The sequence below is a fragment of the Gobio gobio genome (assembly GCF_949357685.1).
Source record: "Gobio gobio genome assembly, chromosome: 23".
Classification (NCBI taxonomy): Eukaryota; Metazoa; Chordata; class Actinopteri; order Cypriniformes; family Gobionidae; genus Gobio; species Gobio gobio.
In genome coordinates, this window is record NC_137119.1 from 27,556,873 (window position 1) to 27,581,711 (window position 24,839).

Here is a 24,839-nt window from a genome sequence, read left to right on the forward strand (position 1 = left end):
TCGTTGCGAGCTCCGAAGTAAGCTCGTCTGAGTCTGTGATAGTAAGCATAGGGAGTTTCATGCCGACCCTGTTTGGTGTCTAGGGCAGCGATCAGTTCGTTTTCAAACTCTGAGAACTCCTTCATAATGGCTTGTTTCAGCTGCTGGTAGTCAGACTTGATGTTTTCTGGCTGCCGGGCCAGAAAGCTTCGCACCTCTGGGCTGGATGTTATCCAGATCAGATAGAGTCTATCTTGATGGTGCACACTCTTCAAAGACTGCAGGTGAAAGTCAATGTCTCGCAGGTAAGCGTAAACGTTGTTGTCTCCTGCAAGCTCTGGTGTAAATGCAGGGATCTGTCTGGCCGTTCGGTTGAGGTCTTTGAGTGTCACTACATGTGTCATTTCAGGATTCGTTTGAATCAGTCCTTTTCCTTCTGCGGCTGCAGAAGCTTTAAGGAAATTGTCCGATGACATGTTAAGCAGAGGGGTTTGTCTCCCCCCTTGGTAACTCTGTGCTTGGCTGGGGGAAGTTTCTCTGCGGATTGCAGGTGGGGGAGTGAGATGTCTCTCCCGCTGTGGTTCTTTTTGCAGCAGGTAAGAGCATCTCAGTTCTCGTTGGACCATGTCAAGTTCATCTTTGGTGTTGTCCAGCTGCTGGGTCAGTGCCTCAATTTCAGCTCTGGACACCTTCAGTTGACCTTCACAGGCCATGATTCTGGCATCTTTTTCCAAGATTTCAGAATTTGCTGCGTTTAACAGTGACTTTGTGTCAAAGAGTTCCTTTTCCAGGTCCTCTCTGGCTGTCTTTTCCAACTGCTCTTGTTGTTTAGCAGTTGTCAGTGCTGTTTGAAGACTGTGGATTTCCACCTGTGTCTCTCTTCTGCCAGGGTCCTTGTGTCTGTCCTGAGCCTCCATCTCTAGCTGGTCTATGCGGCTTTTAGCATGTGTCAGCTCCTTTTGGGACTCTGTGATCTGGAGTTTGAGGTTGTTTACCTCCTCTTTCAAACCTGTGAGGTTGTGGGCCAGGAAGATAACCTCAGTCAGATATTTGTGGTCATACCTCTGGTTTGAGTCAACTTTCATTAGTTGTCTTCCCTTGTTATCCAGTTGCATTTGGCTCTTGTGCTGAAGGTCGTCAGCGGCCGTGGGTAAAAGGATGTTCTTCAAAACACCTAGCCAGTCCTTTTGGTCTGCCATCTGGGCAGTTAGGCTGAGCATCTGCAACATTCTGGCACACTTGTGGTGAGAGTAAGGGCAAGAGACTAATGCAAGATCAAACAGAATTTGGAGCTAAGGGCAAAGTGAGACAGCTAGGTGTATAATGTACAGCTGGGTTTTGCCAGGTGTGGTTAGCAAGTGAAACGTGTACCTGATTATTACTATCTTAGCTGCAAATAGCAGGATGCTCAGATTTGTGTGGATCTGAGTGGCTTTGCTAGAAGAGCGTAAGCCTAGATTTAATAAATGACTTAAGATGGTTCTTGTGGTCAAATTATTTCTCAGAACTTACTGATAGCATACAACAGGCTTGATCTCTGAACAAATGAAGAAGAGAAAGAAAGAGGAAGAGGAGAGCTTTCCGATTAGATTGTGTTTATTAGTGGTACTCAAAATTATGCCATAGCAATCGTCTAGATTACTTGTGTAGCTGGCTCATAAAATTAAAGCAACTGTTGGAAATAAACAAATCTAGAAGGAAAGTTGTCTAGTTACTTTTGCGGTTTCATGGGGAAATGAAACCACAATAGAACAAGAGGGTTAAATGAAAAATTAATAGCTGACTTCTATTATGATTAAATTTAATAAAAAGATTTAAAGTGATTAAAAACAGCTGACTGATCTGGTATTGGGAATAATCAATTGCACTTATGATCAACCATTAGATTTGCTTTGGACATCATTCTATAGTTGGTCACAGCTGCTGCATGTTCAAGACCATACCATGTGTTTGTCCCTCCATAAAGTTTGAGTCAACGTGCCATTGAAAGTTCCCAATAACTATAAAAATTCTTCTCTAGCTAAACAGTTTACATGTAATTAAGTTTAGATTTAATTAACAAAGTAACTGCACATTTAGCTGAACAGCGTTCAGTAAGGAATGCACCTGAAAAGTGCAGGTGAAATTAGATGAGAAGAATTAAAGTTAAGATAAGAGAAAGTGAGAATTCAGAAACCAGAAATGGGGTTAAAGGAAAATGGTTTTGATCACTTCACACTGCATACACACAAGCTGTAGTTAAAGGCTTCATGTAAATGATGCTAACAACTAACTGTTGAAGTTATTAGTTAGCTTAGCCTAAGCTGAAGGGCTGCTAGGTTGGGTTAGCTTAGCCACTTCGGCTGTTTGTTTACAAAATGGCGTCGGAAGGTAACACATATGCTATCTAGAGTTAGCACTTCCTGTGACAAGTCGTTGTCATGGGAACCAATGCACTTCAGGGTTTCAGTGAGTGAGACACAGTTTTGATCACCAGGTAGCTATGCTTTTTAAATGCACGGATAAAGTTTAGATGAATGACATCAGTCTAACTATAATTTGTAAGGCTTCTACACTGTAAAAAGGGGAGCATCGCCCATATTTACATTTATACAACACTGTACTGAGATTCCTTCGTCAGAAACAGGTTAAGCAATACTGCATTTGGAATTCTTTAACCAAAGCAGAATAATCAATTCTGGTACAGTTTATATGCCGCTGAGCTGAGATTCCTTCGTCAAAACAGACTTACGCTTTAATACTGAAATTAGGGTTTCTTCGCTAAAATCATATTAACCTTACACTGATACCATTTGAAAATATGCTTAAATGTGTTAAGACTTTTTCAATTACAGTAGAGATGTCAATTCAAATCATTATTTATCTGCATTCACATAAGCCAGCAACTAGCAACCTTAATGCGGTATCGCATGTTGTGTCCTATTCTGACTAGAATTATCAAATAAATACACACTTTTAGGTTGACAGTGGTTTAAGCTCATAACCTTTGTTTAATCATGCCCGCATTCTCCACCATTTATGTAGCAAATTAGCTCTATATGAAATATTAATAATAAATAATAACTGGTTATAATTTATTATGAATATTTGGATTAGTTAATATAATTAATCTACTGTCGTAAATTAATTTTACAACCAATGAACCTATTTGTCCCATGAACACTCGGGATCAATTGTTTATTAACTCTAAGAAATGTACATTCCGGGGCATGGGAAATGTCTTTCTTAATTTACGATACTACTAAGAGCAGTAACCAAGATCGAAATGATTAGTGACTCCAGTTATGAGCTTGAGACACGGACAACTTTATGTGTAACATGAAAAAGATTTTATTAACTAGTCTAAACACTTAAACTACTCTAACATACACACACATACATGCATACAGTTTACCAAGGGAAAAAGAGCTGAAGCAGAATACAGGGAAGCAAGAAGTTACAGCATTGTCTGAAATTCAGCAGATCAACAGCCTTGAGCAAACCATCAGTTTAGTTCTAAAATGCCCTTCTTTAAAAGGGGTAAGGATACTTAATGTATCAAATAATGAGACTAAGTTTGATACTTGCATGTCTCGCCCATTTGAATTAAACTGTCCTGATGCAATTTGTTGAGGCTCCAGTTGATCCTTGCTGATGTGGTCTTGATGAGAGAGAACCAGTGGTAGTCAGTGTATCTTTGGTGAATGGAAAGACAAGGCCGCAGCCTGGCACAAGCTTTGGTGGGTCCTTAGAGGCTTCTAGTTTAGCATCATCTTCACGTCAGCATTTCAGAAAAAGAAAAAGCCCCAGCTAAAAGCTGATCAGTTACTTTAAAGCGTGAAGATGGCACACCCCCTGGAGGTGCGAGATCCAATGAAAAGATTTCCCTTTGGAGGGAAATTTTACGACCCTTTGTGTTCTAGCAGGGCATTTGAATATGTACTTTCATTGGTTGTTTAAGAAAAGAATCTTTAAGATTCTTATAATACTAATGCATCCCAAAGTTAGCAACATGTAATGTAAATTAACAAATCGGAGACGAAGATTGGCTTTTTTTAGAGACCAAACATGCCTCACATATAATGTTGGTTACCCATAATATGCAAAGTCTGAAACATTAACCCAATTGAGTTTACAAGAATACAAACGCCACATAAAAGGGAAAATCATGAGATGGGAAAATTGGATACATGTTTACACATTTATCAAGTGGATATATATAGACTATATATATAGGATTAACATGCTTTTTATTCCTCTAACTCTGCAAGAGTTTATGTGAGAGTCACAGCTCTCAGGACATTCTTTTCCGTCGTAAAACCCAGTCTCAGTGTGTGTCCTGTAACAAGACACTGCGTCCTGCCAGGGTGTTAGCTTCATTTGGGGAACGTTTGACAGTCCTTATTTGGGAGAGTGAGTTTGCTGGATTATTCATTAAATAAATGCATAATATGTGTGTGTCTGATTGGTCCAGACGCTACATGTACATAAATGTGGTTTCAGTGAGAGAACAAATAAGGATGGTAAATATACATACACAGTTAAGAACTGTATAACTATACTTATACATTTGTATAATGTAACCGTAAACCAGAGCTTATTGTACCATATATAGGCGCTAAATGCAGCTGCATTAAAAGGAGCGGAGCTGCCGCTGCTAACAAGCGGTGTCTGGTTACAAAAGTGTGTGCGGCGCTTTAACGTTAGCACTGCAGTGCGCTCTGTATAACAATTGTTAATATGCCGATCAGACCTGATACATATTTCCATCAACATACATTACAAGCAAATATTTTCTATAAACGAATAAACATTGTTGATAACAAAATAACTGAATGATTATTCAAATAGGTGAGCATTACGCTATTGTATGTTGACACAAAAATACTTCTGAGGTGACATCAACTGAATTACGCGATGACACACTCTGAAACACATCTACAATGACAATAACGATTATTACTTACGGAGTTATTAACGCACAGAAATACCACACAAGGAAAAACAGACTTTTGAGGAATAAACAAGCCAGGAAAACTCCTTATAACTCTGTTACTGACGCTGCTGAGATGAAAACTCTCTGCACATGCACCAGACAAGTCTGAACAAGTTGACGCGCACATGCGCGAGGCAGAGAATTTTGTACAGTGCCATCGAGTATTAAAACCGGTTAAAACGCGAAAAGCGAAGCTTGAATTTACGGGTATGTCCCTCTTTGGCTAATGTACTTTCAAGATGGAGGGGCAACATGGCGACCACCGTTAGATCCCATTACCTAATGTATTTTCAATGGCATATTATAAACTTACGAGAATACTTTATTACTTGAAAGAAGTAAATATACATTAATGAGCACATATATTTTTGAAAGAACTAAGTGTTTTTAGCTAAGAATAGACTAAAAAAGTTACACAGTGTAGCTTTAAAATGCATATTTGATCACCAAAATGACATATTTAAATGTTTTTTTCCTGTGAAAGTAATTTCTTCATGCCTTAATAGCTTGAATGTAACTCTACAGCCTTGCTTTGTTTAGTATACGCTGAACCCTGAATATGTAAATTAGCCCCGCCTCCACTCACTCAAGCTCAGAGATCCACTCACTTTACTGTAGTAAATGCTACACTCTAAAATAATGGTGCTATATGGCACAAAAAGTGGTTATTTGGCTCGTAATCATAGGGCAGGGGTGTCCGAACTTTTTTAAAAGGGGGCCAGATTCGATGTTGTGGACATACTCGGGGGCCGGTCCCTTTTCTATATATATATATATATATATATATTTTAAATGTATATATTTATTTATTTATTTATTTATTTATAATGTATATATATTATATAAAAATGAAATATGTTGTTTCTTGGAAACATGACAGATTTGACAAAAGCTTGAACTGACAGTAGAGTAGCTTGAGATAGGACACAGATGTAAATGTATAGATATTTAACAATATCTGTAAAACTTTCATCAACCATAAAGTGTTAATGGGTGAAATTTAAATATTATTACTGAGTTAGAACTCTATTCTTATTTAAATTTAACAAGTGCTCTATTAAGATCACCACAGATACTTTTCTTACTTGGTATTTCTGTCTTTTTTCCAGTCCAAATAGACACTCAGCAGGTACACATTTGTTCAGAGCTTTTACGGTCTATGGTTCAGAGTCAGAGCTTGCGAGTTGCGCAGAGCACAAGAAGCGCTGTTTCGTTCCGCTTTTGGCGCGGTTTCCCTGGCCTAAAATCTAGTACTGCCACCTTGCGTTGACATCGTGAAACTGCACGATGTGTAAACTATCTGTAACTACACCCCTGTCATAGGGGAACCACTTTAACCCCCTCGAGTCGGCGGTTGCGCCGGCGCGATAGACTTGCTTTTTTTTCTTATCAGTGCCAAAGAGACTCAAATAACTCTGTCGTTTTTATCATTCAGGCAAGTGTTATACATCATTATAATCTGTTAAGTTTCAATTTTTTGTGTACAGTCACAATACAAACAAAATGTTTCACTTCTTGCAAAATAAAGAAAACAAACATGATGCGCGATCTGCAGCCTCTCTGTCAAAGACGTTCATTCAGATAGTCCTCAGAAAAGGAACTCTAGTTTAGTGAATATTTGTCTCACAAACATGAGACATATGTCTAAAGAAACGTTGAAATGTCAGGTTTTAAATAATGTAAACCAAATCGAAAACAAATATTCTGTGTTTATGTAATCTGTTTGAAAACAGATAGATGTCAGTCACTCGCGAGCCTCGTCATTATCCGGTAATGCGACCACGCCCACGGAGGGCGCGTTCTATTGAGATCAAAATACTGACGACCCAGAGTCGACGCCCACATGAACTCAAACACATTGAGTACTGCTATAGCCTACTTCAGCAACATCGTTTTGAGACGCGTTGAGAAATAATCCTGGATGTATTCTCCTCAAGAAAAGCTGTTCATTTCTTAGAGCAATGGATTCAGGGCTGATTGTAAGGTAAGCTAAGTTTATTCTGTTAGCATCTGTGAATATTAAACGCAAAAAGAACATAAAATGTCATACACGCAAGACTGTTTAGACAAGATTTATTTGGCCTGTTTTGGACAGATTATAATGTGTTTATTGTAAAAGAGCCTAGTGTCACATCAATAAAGCTGTATAGCACCAAATCTTGATGCTTTAGTGGTTCTTCAGCGGTTCTTCGTCTGAGGTGCTATATAGTACCACTACCATATACAGAACATGTTAAGATATGGTGCTATATAGCACCAAAAGTGGTTCCCGTATGATTACGAGCCAAGAACCACTTTTAGTGCCATATATCACCTTTTTTTTTTGAGTGTACACAATGGCAAGTGGAAATACTGGTTTAATTCAGCCATATATTTGAACCAGAAACTGATCCAGAAGAAGTTGTGGAAAAGTGAATTATGAGTCATCTACAAATCGATGTATCAGAATGTTAATGCATTTTAGCCTATGTATCGCTCTCTACAACGTCGGACATATAACAGTAATTAATATGATTAGCCTTTTTCTTGTCTACGTTATCAACCAGCTAATAATGTGTTGCTAATGTTACATCAACCATGTTAAAGTTCGTCATCTCAATCTGCCTTCTAAAAATCAGCATCCTTAGAAATGCTTTGAACAACTTAGAATGTCAGTGGAGAAAGGCATATAGTTCATCATAACATCGTAATATACATACATATACATAATTAACCCGTTATATTGCTAAATGTACCTGATTTTTCATATCAACCAAAAAATATAAGTCTTCTCTTGAGACTCCCCTTCAGAGAATAGTTAATGATATGCTAAAGCCCGCTGGCACATTGACGTGATTGGTTACGACGGCATTTGTGACAGAGAAAAAAAGTGTGATTTCAAATTCACGTTTTTGAGACGTTGTCTTTGGTTCACTTCAAGGCCATTTTAAGGAGAAAATACTCAGTAATGGTGTTGACTTATGAATTTGCACACGGTTCTACACGGTTACTCTACATAGACATATAAACAACATTGAAAACTAGATAGGTCTTCAAAGAAAATGTTAGGGGTGTTTGCTTGTGTAAAATCTGTTGCCGCAACTCTATGGAAATCCAGACATACCAACAGGAATCCACGCAAATATTCTGGAATTTCCCAACACAGATTTTGCAGCAGGTAAAAATTGCTCATGCGCTGACCAACAGAAAGCTGCTTGGTTTGAAAGCGACTTCTGTGTGAGCTGTGCTTCATGATCACTACACTATAGACAATAGACTATGTACCATTTGCCCATAAAATTTAGCTGAAATGTTGCTAACACAAGTCAGATAAGAGCCCATTACCCTTATATGGCTTCGGCTCCTCGTGTAATGTACGTTTCTGAGATTATTCTTCAGTTTTTGTTGTCCACCAGGTGAAAATTACATGTTTGATCACTTAGTAACCTAGCTAGCATTCAAGTGCAGAGAAGAAGAAAAAAAAAGAAATACTGTATATTATGCCCAAAGAGTTAAATCCCTTGTTTAAATCCCTAACCTTCAGTTTGAGCAAAAATAATAATGATGCTAAGAAAGCACCGCTAATAAACACGGACATGGAGATTTCATAAGAGGCCTAATAACACTGAAACATGTTGGGGCTTGAGAGTCTCAAAAAAATGTACTATCCATTAAAATGTTTTAAACATGACATCTCTTCTGTTGTCTCTGAATCTTTTAAAGGAGTTGGCCATCTAATTAATCGTCTACAGCACACTGAGCATAACATAACCTTCTCTTCCAGACTTCCAAACAGACCATTTTATGCTCAAATGATCTTGTACAGAGGAGGACCGCATTAGCATGCAACTTTTTAAATACTTTTGTGTTTTATGAACGCCGCCGTAAAGCTCTGCCTACATTGCCTATTAAAGTACTTCTAATCTTAATTTCCTTGTACTGAGTAACCCAAGTCTTTCATCCTATCTTAGTAAAGAGCAATGAACAGGAAGAGGACCATCATGCTTGAGTTGCATATTCATCTCTAATGAATTCCATATCCCCCACACAAACTTTATATCCTATTAGTGATAAAGAACGTGAAGGAGGAAAAGAAGAAAGCCAAGATGCAACATGCCAATTATGAAGATTTCGTTTTTTTAAAGAACACGATTCTGTTTGACAAGTCATAACAGTCCTCTTCAGTAAATGTTATCTGGTCATTTTCAAAAGACTGATATCAATTGATTAGATGCAAAGACCATGATTTGCACGGCCATGGAATAAAAAAACAAGATCAACTAGAGCTTTTCTTAATAAAGACTGTAATAACACGGGCCTCGCCATGTCCCACAGTAATGAGAACCCATTTCCTTGCACACCAATTGCATGTCTAGAGAAAAAAAAAAAGAAACGAAAAGAAATTAAAAGAAAAGATGGAAAAAAAAAACCTTGTGCTTGATTTTCAGACAAAATTAGAAGACCAGAACTATATGCTGCTCCAAGCTTTCACCAGCCAAATGTTTAATATCTGCAACATTTCTGCCAGACATTTTTTTTTTTTTACTTATGTGAAGTTTCAGCTAATAAAGTACTAATTGCACCTTCTCTGCTTTCTGTCTTTGGCATTCTGGAACGGGAAAGAGTTTGCATTAATTCTGATGTATTACAGCTGTACGTCTGAGCTGTTTTTTAGGACAGCAAAGCATTTTGAGAGCCAAGTTAGTCATCGTCTTCCTGGCTTAGCGTGCCAACCCTTAATAAACAAAGTTGAGCCTGAAAGATCCCTCTGGTCTATCTTGTCAAATAGTTTTCTAATTGAAACCCTTTTTCCCTTTGTGCAAAACTAAAGTACAGTACTTCATGGGGGGCAAAAAATAACTAGAACCAGAAAGAGACATGGGGCATCTTTAGTGAGTAATCGCATACACATAAGATTTGAATACCCTTAATTCATAAACGTGGTCTGCTATATGTTTGCCAACACTGAAATATATGATAGTTGTTTAGCACTTTTTACGTAAGGGAATATTTCTCAGGGTAGGTTTATTTTTTAAATGTCACAAAAAAGCTATTGAATATGTTAAATGATACAAGTAAATGTGTCCTTGCTGCTTTGCTGAAACCAAAAAGTATTAATTTAGTATTTATAAAAAAAAAAAAAATCTGGCACCAAGATGTTAGAAACAAATCCTTTAAGTCCTATAAGTTGCGAGGTGGGGCCTCCATGGATCGGACTTGTTTGTTCAGCACATCCCACTGATGCTCGATTGGATTAAGATCTGAGAAATTTGGAGGCCAAGTCAACACCTCAAACGCTTGCTTCTCAAACCATTCCTGAACCACAGCCACGAGGGAATACCGTTTCCATGAAAGGGTGTACATGGTCTGCAACAATGCTTAGATAGGTGGTACATGTCAAAGTAACATACACAACCCAAAGCAACACACTGCCTCCGCCGGCTTGCCTTCTTCCCATAGTGCATCCTGCTGCCATGTGTTCCCCAGGTAAATGACGCACATACACACCCGGTCATCCACGTGATGTTAAAGAAAACGTGATTCATCAGACCAGGCCACCTTCTTCCATTGTTCCGTGGAAGTTCAGTTCTGATGCTCACTTGCCCACTGTTGGTGCTTTCGGCGTTGGACAGGGGTTAGCATGGGCATCCTGACTGGTCTGCAGCTATGCAGCCCCATACACAACAAACCAGCATTAACTTCTTGAGCAATTTGAGCAACAATAGCTCGTCTGTTTGATCAGACCACAAGGGCCAGCCTTCGCTCCCCACATGCATCAATTAGCTTTGGCCGCCCATGATCCTGTTGCTGGTTCACCACTGTTCCTTCCTTGGACCACTTTTGATAGATACTGACCACTGCAGACCGGAAACACCCCACAAGAGCTGCAGTTTTGGAGATGCTCTGACCCAGTCGTCCAGCCATCACAATTTGACCCTTGTCAAACTCGCTCAAATCCTTACACTTGCCCATTTTTCCTGCTTCTAACACATCAACTTTAAGGACAAAATGTCAATTTGCTGCCTAATATATCCCACCCACTAACAAGTGCCATGATGAAGAGATAATCTGCGTTATTCCCTTCACTTGTCAGTGGTCATAATATTATATATATATATATATATATATATATATATATATATATATATATAATATATACATATATACATACACACACTCAACTAAAGGATTATTAGGAACACCATACTAATACTGTGTTTGACCCCCTTTCGCCTTCAGAACTGCCTTAATTCTACGTGGCATTGATTCAACAAGGTGCTGAAAGCATTCTTTAGAAATGTTGGCCCATATTGATAGGATAGCATCTTGCAGTTGATGGAGATTTGAAGTGAAGTGAACTGAATCCAGGGCACGAAGCTCCCGTTCCACCACATCCCAAAGATGCTCTATTGGGTTGAGATCTGGTGACTGTGGGGGCCATTTTAGTACAGTGAACTCATTGTCATGTTCAAGAAACCAATTTGAAATGATTCGAGCTTTGTGACATGGTGCATTATCCTGCTGGAAGTAGCCATCAGAGGATGGGTACATGGTGGTCATAAAGGGATGGACATGGTCAGAAACAATGCTCAGATAGGCCGTGGCATTTAAACGATGCCCAATTGGCACTAAGGGGCCTAAAGTGTGCCAAGAAAACATCCCCCACACCATTACAGCACCACCACCAGCCTGCACAGTGGTAACAAGGCATGATGGATCCATGTTCTCATTCTGTTTACGCCAAATTCTGACTCTACCATCTTAATGTCTCAACAGAAATCGAGACTCATCAGACCAGGCAACATTTTTCCAGTCTTCAACTGTCCAATTTTGGTGAGCTTGTGCAAATTGTAGCCTCTTTTTCCTATTTGTAGTGAAGATGAGTGGTACCCGGTGGGGTCTTCTGCTGTTGTAGCCCATCCGCCTCAAGGTTGTGGGTGTTGTGGCTTCACAAATGCTTTGCTGCATACCTCAGTTGTAACGAGTGGTTATTTCAGTCAAAGTTGCTCTTCTATCAGCTTGAATCAGTCGGCCCATTCTCCTCTGACCTCTAGCATCAACAAGGCATTTTCGCCCACAGGACTGCCGCATACTGGATGTTTTTCCCTTTTCACACCATTCTTTGTAAACCCTAGAAATGGTTGTGCGTGAAAATCCCAGTAACTGAGCAGATTGGGAAATACTCAGACCGGCCCGTCTGGCACCAACAACCATGCCCCGCTCAAAATAGCTTAAATCACCTTTCTTTCCCATTCTGACATTCAGTTTGGAGTTCAGGATATTGTCTTGACCAGGACCACACCCCTAAATGCATTGAAGCAACTGCCATGTGATTGGTTGATTAGATAATTGCATTAATGAGAAATTGAACAGGTGTTCCTAATAATCCTTTAGGTGAGTGTATATACAATTAAAAATACTTTTCTTTCTTCTGCTAAACACAAAAGAAGATATTTTGAATATTGGTAACCAACCATTTGATGGGCCCCATTGACTTTGAAAAATACATTTTTCAAAATATCTTCTTTTGTCTTCAGCAGAAGAAAAAAAATCATACAAGGAACAACTTGAGGGTGAGTAAATGATGACAGAATAGACATTTTTGGGTGAAATATCCCTTTAGGGAAAAACAACTACACTTTAAACACAAATCTCAGAAGGAATTTAAAGGCTAAAATTCACTAGACTTTTACGCAACCCATGCTTATTCAAGATATAAAACACTATATTTGACACTTCTCATCCGGGATGATCGCTTATCCTGACCGAAGCCACCAAACCTCACCACATGCCTCTCCATTTCCAAATCCCAATCAAGGGGCCTTGTAATTTCACTAATTAGCCTGTGATCTGTTGACAACTTGACTGGATTATGGGGCGGCTGATGCTTTCTGGTTTCTGAGCGTCTGGTGTTGTGTTTGGAGTAATCCACGCTTGTAATCGTTTTCCGTTTGCTAATTAAGAGCAGATAATTGCGGCTTGATTTAACAGCGTTTTGCTGACTGTTGACAATTTGTTGCAGGCGTGTGCTGGTGGAGGCAGCTGTTAGGGGAAGGCGGGAGGCGAGATGAGCTTTCATACACAGCCGTCTGTGTCGGAACGGTTCCCTAACACATGCTGTCACTCTAATCAGCGACTATTAAACTTCAGCTAGGTTTCACGATTTGCAAATAACATTACGGGATGTAGCAATTTGTCCATTTCAACATATTTATGGGGGATATTTTTCAACAAGGCATTCGCATGACTTCTACATATGTTGAGGTGACATTATATGTCATCGTATTTGCATGATTCTGTTATTTGTGCTGTAATTGTTTTGTTTTCCAAGAATTCTCGATACAAAACAATACAGTGTAGCAAAGTGTAATTTCGGAGAATGCCAGCTGCCCCTGTTTTGAACAAGCCAGCTGAGACCCCTTAGAGATGACCACAACATATATATACGGTCAGATCTGGACACCCCTGAGTGTCTCATCCATAATGCATTGGCTCCAATAAAGGTGCCGATTAGAGGCTAATTTTAGCAGCTAATTCACAGCGGTACTCAAATATAGGAATTTTCATTTGCATAGATATAAAAAATGAATGAACCACTGGATATATAGTCTGACAACAGGACAAGACTTAAAGACATCTAATAACAAACTCACCCTAACTCCCTTCCCAGTGCTCTTTTATGGAAGTGGCAGGATTGAGATTTTAAAATTGCATAATGATATTATACTGATATATGAGTCCAAGACTGACACCCATGCAAATAATATGACTTATCTCGGCTCACGTATACACACGCATACAAGCTGTATTTGAACCACAAGTAATGAAAAAGAAAATGTAGAAAGAAAGGCAGGCGTTTCCTTCAACTGCCCTTATCGGCTCAATTTAGATTATTATATTCGCTTTTATCTACATCGGATCGACAGATTTATATGAAAACCGTATTGGCAATTATTAAAATAGACAAGGGAACAATTCATCTTGCCGTCAAACTAAACCATCATTAAACTGACTGACAGCCGGAGGCTGCATCTGAAGCCAATCAGAGGCATGAGGTATGAACACAAACCCAGGTGGGTCATTAAGCATGCACAGAGGGCAGTTCATGAGTCCTAATGAGGGGTCAGGCTTCAGGTGGGTCACGGCTGGAGGCAGGTTTTCTATCTCATCACATCACTCCTTTTAATCTTCTATTCTCTTAATGAAACTAATAGAGGAGCTGTCGTTGATTAATGATGCTCGACAGAGGCTGGGAAGTATTAGTTTGGAATTTTATCTGTCTTTATTTCCTCCGGAGCTACGGCTGTTCATTATTTATGAATGTGACTTCTTTTTTTGATGGACAGATGGGGTTGCAAATCCTGTGATGTCATTATTGACTTAAAGGGACAGTCCACCTGAAAATGTAGTTCCAAACCTTTTTGACTTTCTTCTGTGGAACACACCCACACAAACAACCTTTATGTTGGGTTTTCCATGTTTTACGGGGACATTCCATAGACATATTACACATATTTATACTGTCCAAACTATTTATCCTATCCCCCTACACTAACTCTACCCCTAAACTTTCCCATCACAGACAACTTTCTGCTATTATATATTTTTTTGTATGATTTATAAGCTTGTTTCCTCATGGGGACCAAAAAATGTCCAAATTTACCGGTATACTTGAGAAGACATTTTGTCCCCATAACGTAGGGAATTCCAGGACCACACACACACACCCACCCACAGATATTCTGCAAAATCTTTTTGTCGTAGTAATAAAATATGTATGGACAAAAATATATTCTTTGATGTTTTTTTATGTATCGAAGAAGATATTATGAAGAATGTTTTTGTCCATATATACTGTACATACACTATATTGCCAAAAGTATTGGGACACCCCTCCAAATCATTGAATTCAGGCGTTCCAATAACTTCCATGGCACCTAAGCATGCAGACTGGTTCTAAAAACATTTGTGAAATAATGGGTCGCTTTCAGAAGCTCAGTGAATTCAAGCGTGGTACTTTAATATGTTGCCACCTGTGCAATAAGTCCATTCGTGAAGTTTCCTCACTACTAAATATTCCACGTTGACTGTTAGTGGTATTATAACAAGGGGAAGCAATTGGGAACAGCAGCGACTCAGCCACAAAGTGGTAGGCCACGTAAAATCAAAGAGCGGGGTCAGTGCATGCTGAGGCGCACCGAAGTCGCCAACTTTCTGCAGAGTCAATAGCTAAAGACCTCCAAACTTCGTGTGGCCTTTAGATTAGCTGAAGAACAGTGTGTAGAAAGCTTCATGGAATGGGTTTCCATGGCAAAGCAGCTACATCCAAGCCTTACATCACCTAGTGCAATGCAACGCGTCGGATGCAGTGGTGCTTTACACTCTAGAGCCGTCTAGAGCATGCTCTCTGGAGTGACGAATCACACTTCTCTGTCTGGCAATCTGATGGACGAGTCTGGGTTTGGCGGTTGCCAGGAGAACGGTACTTGCCTGACTGCATTGTGCCAAGTGTAAGGTTTGGTGGATTGGGGATTATGGTGTGGGGTTGTTTTTCAGGGGTTGGGCATGGCCCCTTAGTGTAAGGAACACTTAATGCTTCTGCATACCAAGACATTTTGGACAATTTCATTCTCCCAACTTTGTGGGAACAGTTTGGGAATGGCCCCTTCCTGTTCCAACATGACTGCGCACCAGTGCACAAAGCAAGGTCCATAAAGACATGGATGAGCGAGTTTGGTGTGGAGGAAGTTGACTGGCCTTCACAGAGTCCTGACCTCAACCCGATAGAACACCTTTGGGATGAATTAGAGCGGAGATTGCGAGCCAGGCCTTCTTGTCCAACATGTGCCTGACCCCAAAAATGTGATTAACACACACTCCTAAACCTTGTGGAAAGCCTTCCCAGAAGAGTTGTTATAGCTGTCTGTCTGTCTGTCTGTTTATCTGTCTGTCTGTCTGTCTGTCTGTCTGTCTATCTATCTATCCTAATCTAATCTGAGATGATCATTAATCTTGGCCGGAGCCTAAACCTCACCACATTCATACAGGTTTGAAATTACATCTTTAAGCGATCCCTTTAAAGAAGGAGAGGGGCCAGGCTGAATAATAGCTTGTTGCCTGAAACTGAAGGAATGGGTGAAGTGTATTACATCCATGCATTGATGTAAAAGGCATACGTGACCAATGTCTATGCGTCGGAATTGGGTACTCACACGTCCACCTCCAGACGACCTCATAGCTGATTAAGAAGTGGTTGCTGATTAGAAGAGTGACTGTGGATGGCCTGAGTGATAGAGCAAGCAAAGAAAGAGAAGTTCATTAACTCTTGGTGCATTAACAGTGATGAAATGCAATACAAGCCTCATGAATCCTCCCAGCCAATCAGAACAGGCGAAGAACAGTGAAGGCGACATGAAGGATGGCCCCGTAGAGGACAGCACTGTGACCTTGCGGCTCATTAACTCTTTTGCATATGCACACAGGAACCGGGGGTGTGCCGTAACATGAGGTGAGATGTAACACAATCAGTTTAACCAATTATACATGAGCTACGGTGTGCAATCACTATCATATGTACCACACGGCCTTCCTGATGTGACAGCAGAAGGTGTAAGATTGTGTAAAAATGCAAAGGCAAAATTTACTGATATCATCGGGTTGCGTGTGGGAATGTAAACATATTTACTGAATGTCGAGACATTCACCTGATAACAACTGTGAGAAAAAATATAGCAGCTTTTCAAGTTTGTTGGCATATCTCAAAGCAAACATATACAGCTTAGGATTTAAAAAATGAAATGAAAAAATACATCAGCAACAGATACAGTTAAGAGATCAGACAGAGATCAGATCCCCCCCATTTAACGTTGTTATAAGTGAAGTCAGTGCTGACAGAGCTGGTGACAGATTACTTTTACCTTTAACCATGACTGCTTGGCCTCTTTCTCATCTGCCTGAGCTCTAAGGGTCCTCGGTGCCTCCTCCAAGGCATCTCAGCTTGCCTGCAGAAGACTGTCGCAGAGAAAAAACACACACACACAGAATACTTGCTGTAGCTTTCCAAATAAAGATATACATAAAGATATACAAAGGTAGTTAAAATACTGCCAAAATAAAGATATACAAAGATAATTAAAATATTATTGAGGAACCCTTAGAGCAGGGGCGGGGAACATTGATCCTGGAGGGCCACTCTCTTGCAGAGTTTAGCACCAACCCTAATCAAACACACCTGAAGCTAATCAAGGTCTTCAGGATTACTAAAGTTACAGGCAGGTAAGTGTTTTTTTAGGGTTGGAGCTAAACTCTGCCAGAGAGTGGCCCTCCAGGATCAACGTTCCCCGCCCCTGCCTTATAGCAATAATTTTTTATTTTTTGGAAAATGCAAAAAAGGCTCTATCACTTCCTAATGATGAGGACATCACTGAATGTGCCCAAAGATAAGTTTTGTCAGACTAAACAAATGTATCTAACGATAAATATATATATATATATATATATATATATATATATATATATATATATATATATATATATATATATATATATATATATATATATATATATATTATATATAATATAATATGTATGTATGTATGCACTACCATTCAAAAATGTAATAAAAAATAAAAAATACAGTAAAAACATCAATATTGTGAAATATTACAACAAATTTGAGATAACTGGTTCTATTTTAATATATTTTAAAGTGTAATTTGTTCCTGTGATGGCAAAGCTGAATTTTCAGCATCATTACAGTGTCACATGATCCTTCAGAAATCATTTCAACATTTAAATATTTTCTTTGGTGATCAAAGAAACATTTCTTATTATTATCAATGTTGAAAACAGTTGCACTGCTTAATATTTTTGTCGGATTCTTTGATGAATAAAAAGTTAAAAAGAAAAGCATTTATTTGAAATATAAAGCTTGTTTTGTAACATTATAAATGTCTATACTGGCACTTTTATATAGTGTATATTTCCTGAATTTTTATTATATTCACTTGTGAATGTAAAGAGCAGTATTAAACAAAGTTGGCATAGTGACTGTATTTTTCCATTCAACCCTCAGTCCTTTTCCAGTCAAGGCAGGAATATTTATACATCTGTTCATAATGGTCAGTAGAAAAGCACACAATGAAAAGCTCAATACATCCTACAAGTAAATTACCGTAGGCAAGTCTGATTCTTACAAATGGCTGCCTTCCACGTCCACTATCCAGACACCATGGCTGCTACCCCCAGTGAGGTGGGACGTGTCTCAGCTGTTTTAGCTGATGATCTGATGTGACAGTCTCATGATGGTCTTAGTCACTAATGGAAGCCAACATTCCTCAGCATCTCCACCCACAAACAGGGCTTCCTAGAAACTCCCGACAAGCTTAATAAAACATCAATAGTGCCAAACCCATTGTACAGCGAATCAATCCGAAGCATCAGCCGGGCTGCAGCCTGACAGGCAAGATGTGATGGCACGAAAAACTCCCTACGCTCCTCCAGTCTCACTGTAGGGACCACGGGACGCTGCGGCCTGACACCAGAATTCATCACGTGGCTTTGATCACACAGAGGGAAGCACGCGACGTGTCACAGCTGCACGACGAAAGGCTGCATCTGTCAGATGTTGCTGACAGTCCCGGCCCGCGCACTCAGTACGGAGAGGTACTGATCTCTATAAGTGGTGACTGAGAGGTACGCTTACTGACGGATGAAGGTGACCCAGTTTGTAAGGAGAACTATTAGCATAGTTTTTTTGTAGCACTGGGAGAGAACAATGTAACTTTTGATAAACAAGTGGGGAATTGAGGACAGCATCTGAACTTTTGTGTCAGTGATTTGTTCCTCATATGTACAGTTAGAGCTTCTGAATCTTTCACACCGTCGATTTCTCTGGCCTACTAAACTGTAAGATTAGCATATATCTGGAAAGACAATATTAGCCATCTAGTAGCTATAGGGCAACTTTTATCAAAAGGAAGGTCTGTTCACTTGGCGGCCATATTTGCAACACCTCCAGGCAGCTATTTCGGGCATCCAAGACCAAGTTCTACAGTGTACTTGAATGGAGGAATCCTGAAATCTCAAAAACTGCTTGCCGAACTCTTAGCAATTAAATAACATAACAAAACCTGACATAAACTGTCCCATTTATGTTGTATATTGTGCTCAAATAGCGTTAAAAAGCGTACAGACCCCTGGTTTCACAGACTAGGCTTAAACCTAGTCCCAGACTAAAATGCATGCTTGAGCTGTTTTAACTGAAAGCAAATTGCACTGGCATATCTTAAAATATGTCAGTGGCAGTGCTGTTGTTTTGTCTCAAGATGCTCATCAAGAGGCAAATTTATAAAAGCTATTCAAATATCCTGATTGAACTAAGGCCTAATCCTGGCTTAATTTAAGACCTGTCTGTGAAACCAGGCCTGAGTGTTTCTATACCAACCAGATCTTCTAACAGCCGCTGCAGTGAGGCAATGACTTTGCCTATTAGAAACCGGCTCTTTTATTAGAAGGCAGGACTATTCCGCCATATTGCGTGCTGTATTTTCTCCCATTCATAAGAAATAAGAGTGCACCATCTTTGTATATCTAAAGACTTTGCTTAACAGAATTAAAGGTGCTGTCATTTTTTGTAACAATAATTTCTCCTACTCCTAATTTCTTACAACTTAGTAAGACATCCATAAACAAGTTTGCATCAGTGCTGTTATTGTTAACTAAAGCTAAAATAAAAATAATTTTCTGTAATTGAACTAAAGCTTAAATAAAATAAAATATGGTCTGGTTTCACAGACAGGGCATAGATTAATCCAGGATTAGGCCTTAGTTCAATTAGGACATTTACAAAAGCTTTTATAAAAGAGCCTTAGGGAAAAAAACAACTGCAGTGTGTAAGAGTGGACACCTACAGGTGTTCAGGCTGGAGGGTTATCGAATGACTAAAGAAACTTTATCAGAAAAATGGAAGAAAACTGTACATTTCTCGTCTATTTCCACCCACTGCAACTTATACCAATGATCGGAATAAGTGCAGTTACAATAGCAAAATATGTGGGAGAGCGTTGCTATAATGTGACTATATTGTATTGCAATAGGGAGCACTTCAAAATCAATACCAAATCAAAATTAGTTAGCACAGTATTTGTAATAGAAAGGATTTAATGACAAATTCTAGTTATGGTTACACTTAAAATAGATGTATATAAAAACGTATACCATTAATTGTAATGTTACCTGAGAGAGAGAGAGAGAGAGAGAGAGAGAGAGAGAGAGAGAGAGAGAGAGAGAGAGAGAGAGAGAGAGAGGGAGGGAGAGAAGGAAAGCAAAGAAGAGAAGGCCCAAAGACCTCAAGAGCCAGATAATAAAAGAGAAAGAGCAACAGTTACAACTTCTTTTTATCTCTCCTTGACCATGTGACCAAACTCAAAAATGACCCATTCAAACCCAAACTGACCAATCAGACCAAAACGTGAGACGTTCAAACTAACCAATCAGACCTAGCTTCCCCCACTGTAAAGGTGTGATTTCTTTGTCTTTAGGAATTCCAAACGGCCCTTATGATGAGAAAGGTGAGGATGGGGGTTGACAACAGTAAAGCAAATGTCTTTGTTCAATTTCAAATATCAAATATCTTTGATTATTTTCAATTCCTTCATGTGCATCGAAACAAAACAATGGCAGTTCAAGTTGCTTTCAGTTGAAACAGCTCAAACATGCATTTTAGTCTAGGCTTAGCCTTGTCTTTGAAAACAGGGGTAAACCTATTAGATAAAAACTTTAAAATAATAAATAGATCGACATACAAAAATTACTAAAACTAAAATGAAATTAAAAGCTAAATAGAAACAATAAAAAAACACATAACAAAAAACTAAAATTAAAAATATAAAAAATAAAAGCTAATTCAAAATAAATTGTTATATTGTAAGTTATAAATTGTAATAAAATAACACTTATTTGCAAGACGGGGCTGACATGCCCACTTTTGTCATTGTTTCTCATATGATCAGGAACGGTTCAAAAGCACAATAAAGCATCATTCAAGTGGTCCATAAAACCAGTGTGCTATAGTGCTAGAAAAACAATTTTTCGTGTGGCCTTCAGATTAGCTCAAGAACAGAGTGTAGAGAGTGTGTGGAGTTAACAAAAGTTATCATAAACATTGTAATGAACATTGTAATGCAGAACACAACAAGTGCAGAGCTGAAAAGGGGCGGGGCTACATAAGGTCTATATTCCAACTTTTCTGAAGAAACAAGACCCCCCCCCAAAAAAATTACATTACATAAAAAATAATAATAATTATCATGATTTGTTTATTATCTTATCAATTCAATGCCTTTCCATTATCTGCATCCATTTAAATATAATGCCTTTAAAAAGTTATAATATGGCTCCAAAGTCACAGCTAAGGACACTTTTTAAAGGTCCCATGGCATGGCATTTTTCTATTATTTTATAATGTTTCCTGAGGTGTACTTATATTGTTAGTATGATTTATACATTTAAAAAAATGTCATAATTTAGAAATAAAAGGCATTATTTCTATACTGTTATTACCCCTCTGGCTGAATGCCCTGTTTCAAGGGGCGTGTCTGCTGTGAGACTTCAGTGAAAACGCCCAATGTTGTGATTGGCTGACATTTTTGCATTCTAAATGACTGTTAGATTATGTTGCGGAGGGGGCGTGGTTTAGCAAGGCAGAGAGAGTGAGACTGACTGGGCACTCGTGAACCACGGAGAGCTGGAGGAAGTTTTATTGTACTGAGTTGTTGAGAACGCTGTGCTGTTAGCGCGAGCTTATTTGTATCTGAGAGTTTTGAATAAACAGTCCCAGTCACGTCGACTCTGTCTTCTTCCACCTTATTCTAAAAACTTTGTCACACATGTAATGTACCATTACAGCCATCGAGATGAACAAATCGTCAAAGTGTGGATTATAGCATTATTTTATGATCTATTCCTATCACATGAAAAGCTGCAGTGATGAGCATTGATGAGACAGGCAGTCTGTTGATCGCGTGAATGCAGTGATCTCGTCATTGCAACGCATTTTCTCTCACAAAATGCTTTCACCACAACTAACAGCAAACACGACATCAACATGAACACAGTAAGAGCTTCGCTGTGCTGCATAACAGCGTCATTCATTATAACAGCAGTTTGGGCAAGTGTGCAGATACACTCGCGACGTGTGATTGACAGATCCGAACATTATAAAGAGAGTGTTCTTTGATCGCTCTCTGTAGTTTAATCATTTAAATAACAAATTTGTTTCATGCTACTAACAGAAATGATTGTTTTAGTCCCTGGCTTGATTCACTGATGCACTACGCTTAGGGCATCAACACGGCGATCATTAAACGATCTAGAAAGAAAGTCTGAGTGAACTTGAATGATTAGCTACACATCAGAAATCACTGATCACAGATCAGGCATTAATGAACACTGTTACTCACTGTTTGTGGCGGGGCTGTCGAATCCATATTGTAAAGTCTGTTTGTAAAGCCTGTGCTGACATAAACTGAATCCATTTTCTCCGAATGCTCTGGGCGGGCAAAACAGAGGAAGGGGAGGTAACCTTTCCTGTTATGACGTCATAACAGGATCAGCTCGTCTGAGCTCTCATTTTCTCAAAGGCAGAGAAAGACAGCCAGAACTCGGTTTACACCCATCAAAATTTCTAGCCACTTGGGAACCATATACAGGCTAGGGGAACTCATATTAATGTTAAAAAACCTCATAAAATGAAATTTTCATGCCATGGGACGTTTAAGAATCTTATGGTGCTTCTTTTCCTTATTTTGGAGCATTTGTTATATGGAAAAGAGTGGCAAGTGCAATCTTCAGCATTTCTCCTTTTGTGCTTCACAGAAAATAATACAGGCAATGACATTATGAGTAAATGATGACAGAATGTTCTATTTAAATTGAGGCAGAGAACACAGATTCTAACTACAGAGATGACTATTATGTTTTTAGCATACAAGGATGACATCACTATAATGAAGAAACCAAGACATAGAGGTGAGTTACAGAGTGGAGCAATAACATCTGTGCTATCATTAAACAAAGCTGCAAGAGTTCAGGGGCAAATGAAAAACCCATCAACCATCTGGAGGACAAAGAAAAATCGTATAATTGTTCAAACTTACGAAAAACTAAAGCCAGAGTGCTTCAGTTGGCCGTTGACTCCAGTTTCAGACAGCAGAACTAGATCCAGAAAATGTAAATTCCAGGAAGCATGACATCTGCCTCTCTCCAAAGTTTAGGCCTCATCTGTTACAAATTATTCCCATCTATGGTGAGGAAAGAGGGGAAAAAAGTTAAATGCATTAGAGATGGAACTTTTATATAACATGGTTTGCAGCGGCTACGCTCAAACTACTAATTCCTCCAATACACTTAATGGAAAAGAAGAGCTATTCATTTCCTCACAAACACGTCCATTAGGAGCAGAGATGGCTGGCTTAGGAATCTGTGTTGATGTGCTGCTCTTTACGGCATGTAAAAGAGAAGCTGAACTGATTGGCAGGGCATGCATACATGCATTCTCTCTCTCGCTCGCTCTATGCTCTATTCTCTGGGGTAAAATTATCTTTTGGAGCTGTGCCAGCTGTCCTTGTTGAAATGGCAAAGGAAAGTGGACATGTTCTTGTCTGAAACCAGCTCCAGATAAAGTGATTATGTCTTACATTATGCCACACTGGGATTTCTTCATCATGCAAAGTATAGCAGGGAAAAGAAAAACGGAGGAATGAAACATAAGCAAGAATTAAAATGAGAGTGAGATAAATGGTTACAGTGCTATCAGCCATCTTGTAGCAGTTCATATCATCCATCTGGACTCAGTCACAAGTCGCCAGCCATTTCAGCAGATGGGTTATTAAAATTATCTGAAAAGATACACACAGAAGCGGTATGCCATTTCAAATTGAGAGGGGACATACCACCTCACATTTATAAACCGAAAGCAACTCGATAATCAAATCAAATAAAGAAAAAGATTTGTATACATTTTATTTATTTAGTAAATGAAAATGAGAAATGTTGTTTTTTATTTCAGTTCATGTTTATTTTATTTAAGTAAATTTTTTTTAATGGGTTTTAGTATAATAAAGTATAATAACCCTGCACATGGCTTTAAAACATTCCTTCGGATACTGATACATCCTCTTCACTAATAAGAATAGAAAATGCCCTAACTAATGCTTTATGGGTTACAAGTGTTAATCTATAACTCAAATGAAGTTGTAAATGAATACATTGGACTTGGGATGACATGATAGATGGGCGTGTTCTCAGTAATTTCCTTTCATCTCATTGGATCAGACTGGAGAGAAAAGAAATCTGTTTTAATAAAGACATAATCTTATTTAAAATATATTTGAGATCAATTCCCCAATATCAAATTTAGGGATGAAAACTGAAGCAGTAATGGGGAGACCGCGACAATGGGCTGAGAGATGGAATTGGGAATTGGATGGAAAAATAGAGGCATTATTCATAATACGTTCATCTTCCAGTGCAAGCAGACTAGCTTCATCTCTCTCTTCTCTCTATCTTTCTTCTTTCTACAGTTCTTCACTCTTATAATGGCCATTCTGCATCCTCATTTCCCAGCTAACAGCACAGATCACATCAGAGCCGTCCATTCATTTGGTGCAGTCTGAAGAGAGCTAAGGGTGCGGAGAGCGAGAACGGGAAGCTCTAACGCGTACACGGGCTCAATGCATGCTCTGTGTCAGATTCCTTGACCATCTAAATGAGGGGTGCAGAATAGTATCGCTTCGACATACGGCTAACAAACCACTTGGCTTTCAGGCCTTTTGATTTTGTTTGAAAGCGGGAGACAATCCTCAGCCAAATTGACAAGATGGTGCGAAGCCAAGAAAGCAGTGAA

The 24,839-nt window shown here is 39.0% G+C and overlaps 1 long non-coding RNA gene across 1 annotated transcript in view; it reads right to left on the reverse strand.

Moving 5' to 3' along the window:
- LOC307120067 overlaps window positions 1–23,514 on the reverse strand; it is a 73,314-nt gene extending 49,800 nt beyond the window's left edge. The window contains exons 1-4 of the long non-coding RNA XR_013815741.1: window positions 23,375–23,514; window positions 23,092–23,235; window positions 16,852–16,945; window positions 16,147–16,217 (exon numbers count right to left, since the gene is read on the reverse strand). This is a non-coding gene — a long non-coding RNA (uncharacterized lncRNA). The remainder of the gene's footprint in view (window positions 1–16,146; window positions 16,218–16,851; window positions 16,946–23,091; window positions 23,236–23,374) is intronic.
- Between the last annotated feature and the right edge of the window lie 1,325 nt (window positions 23,515–24,839).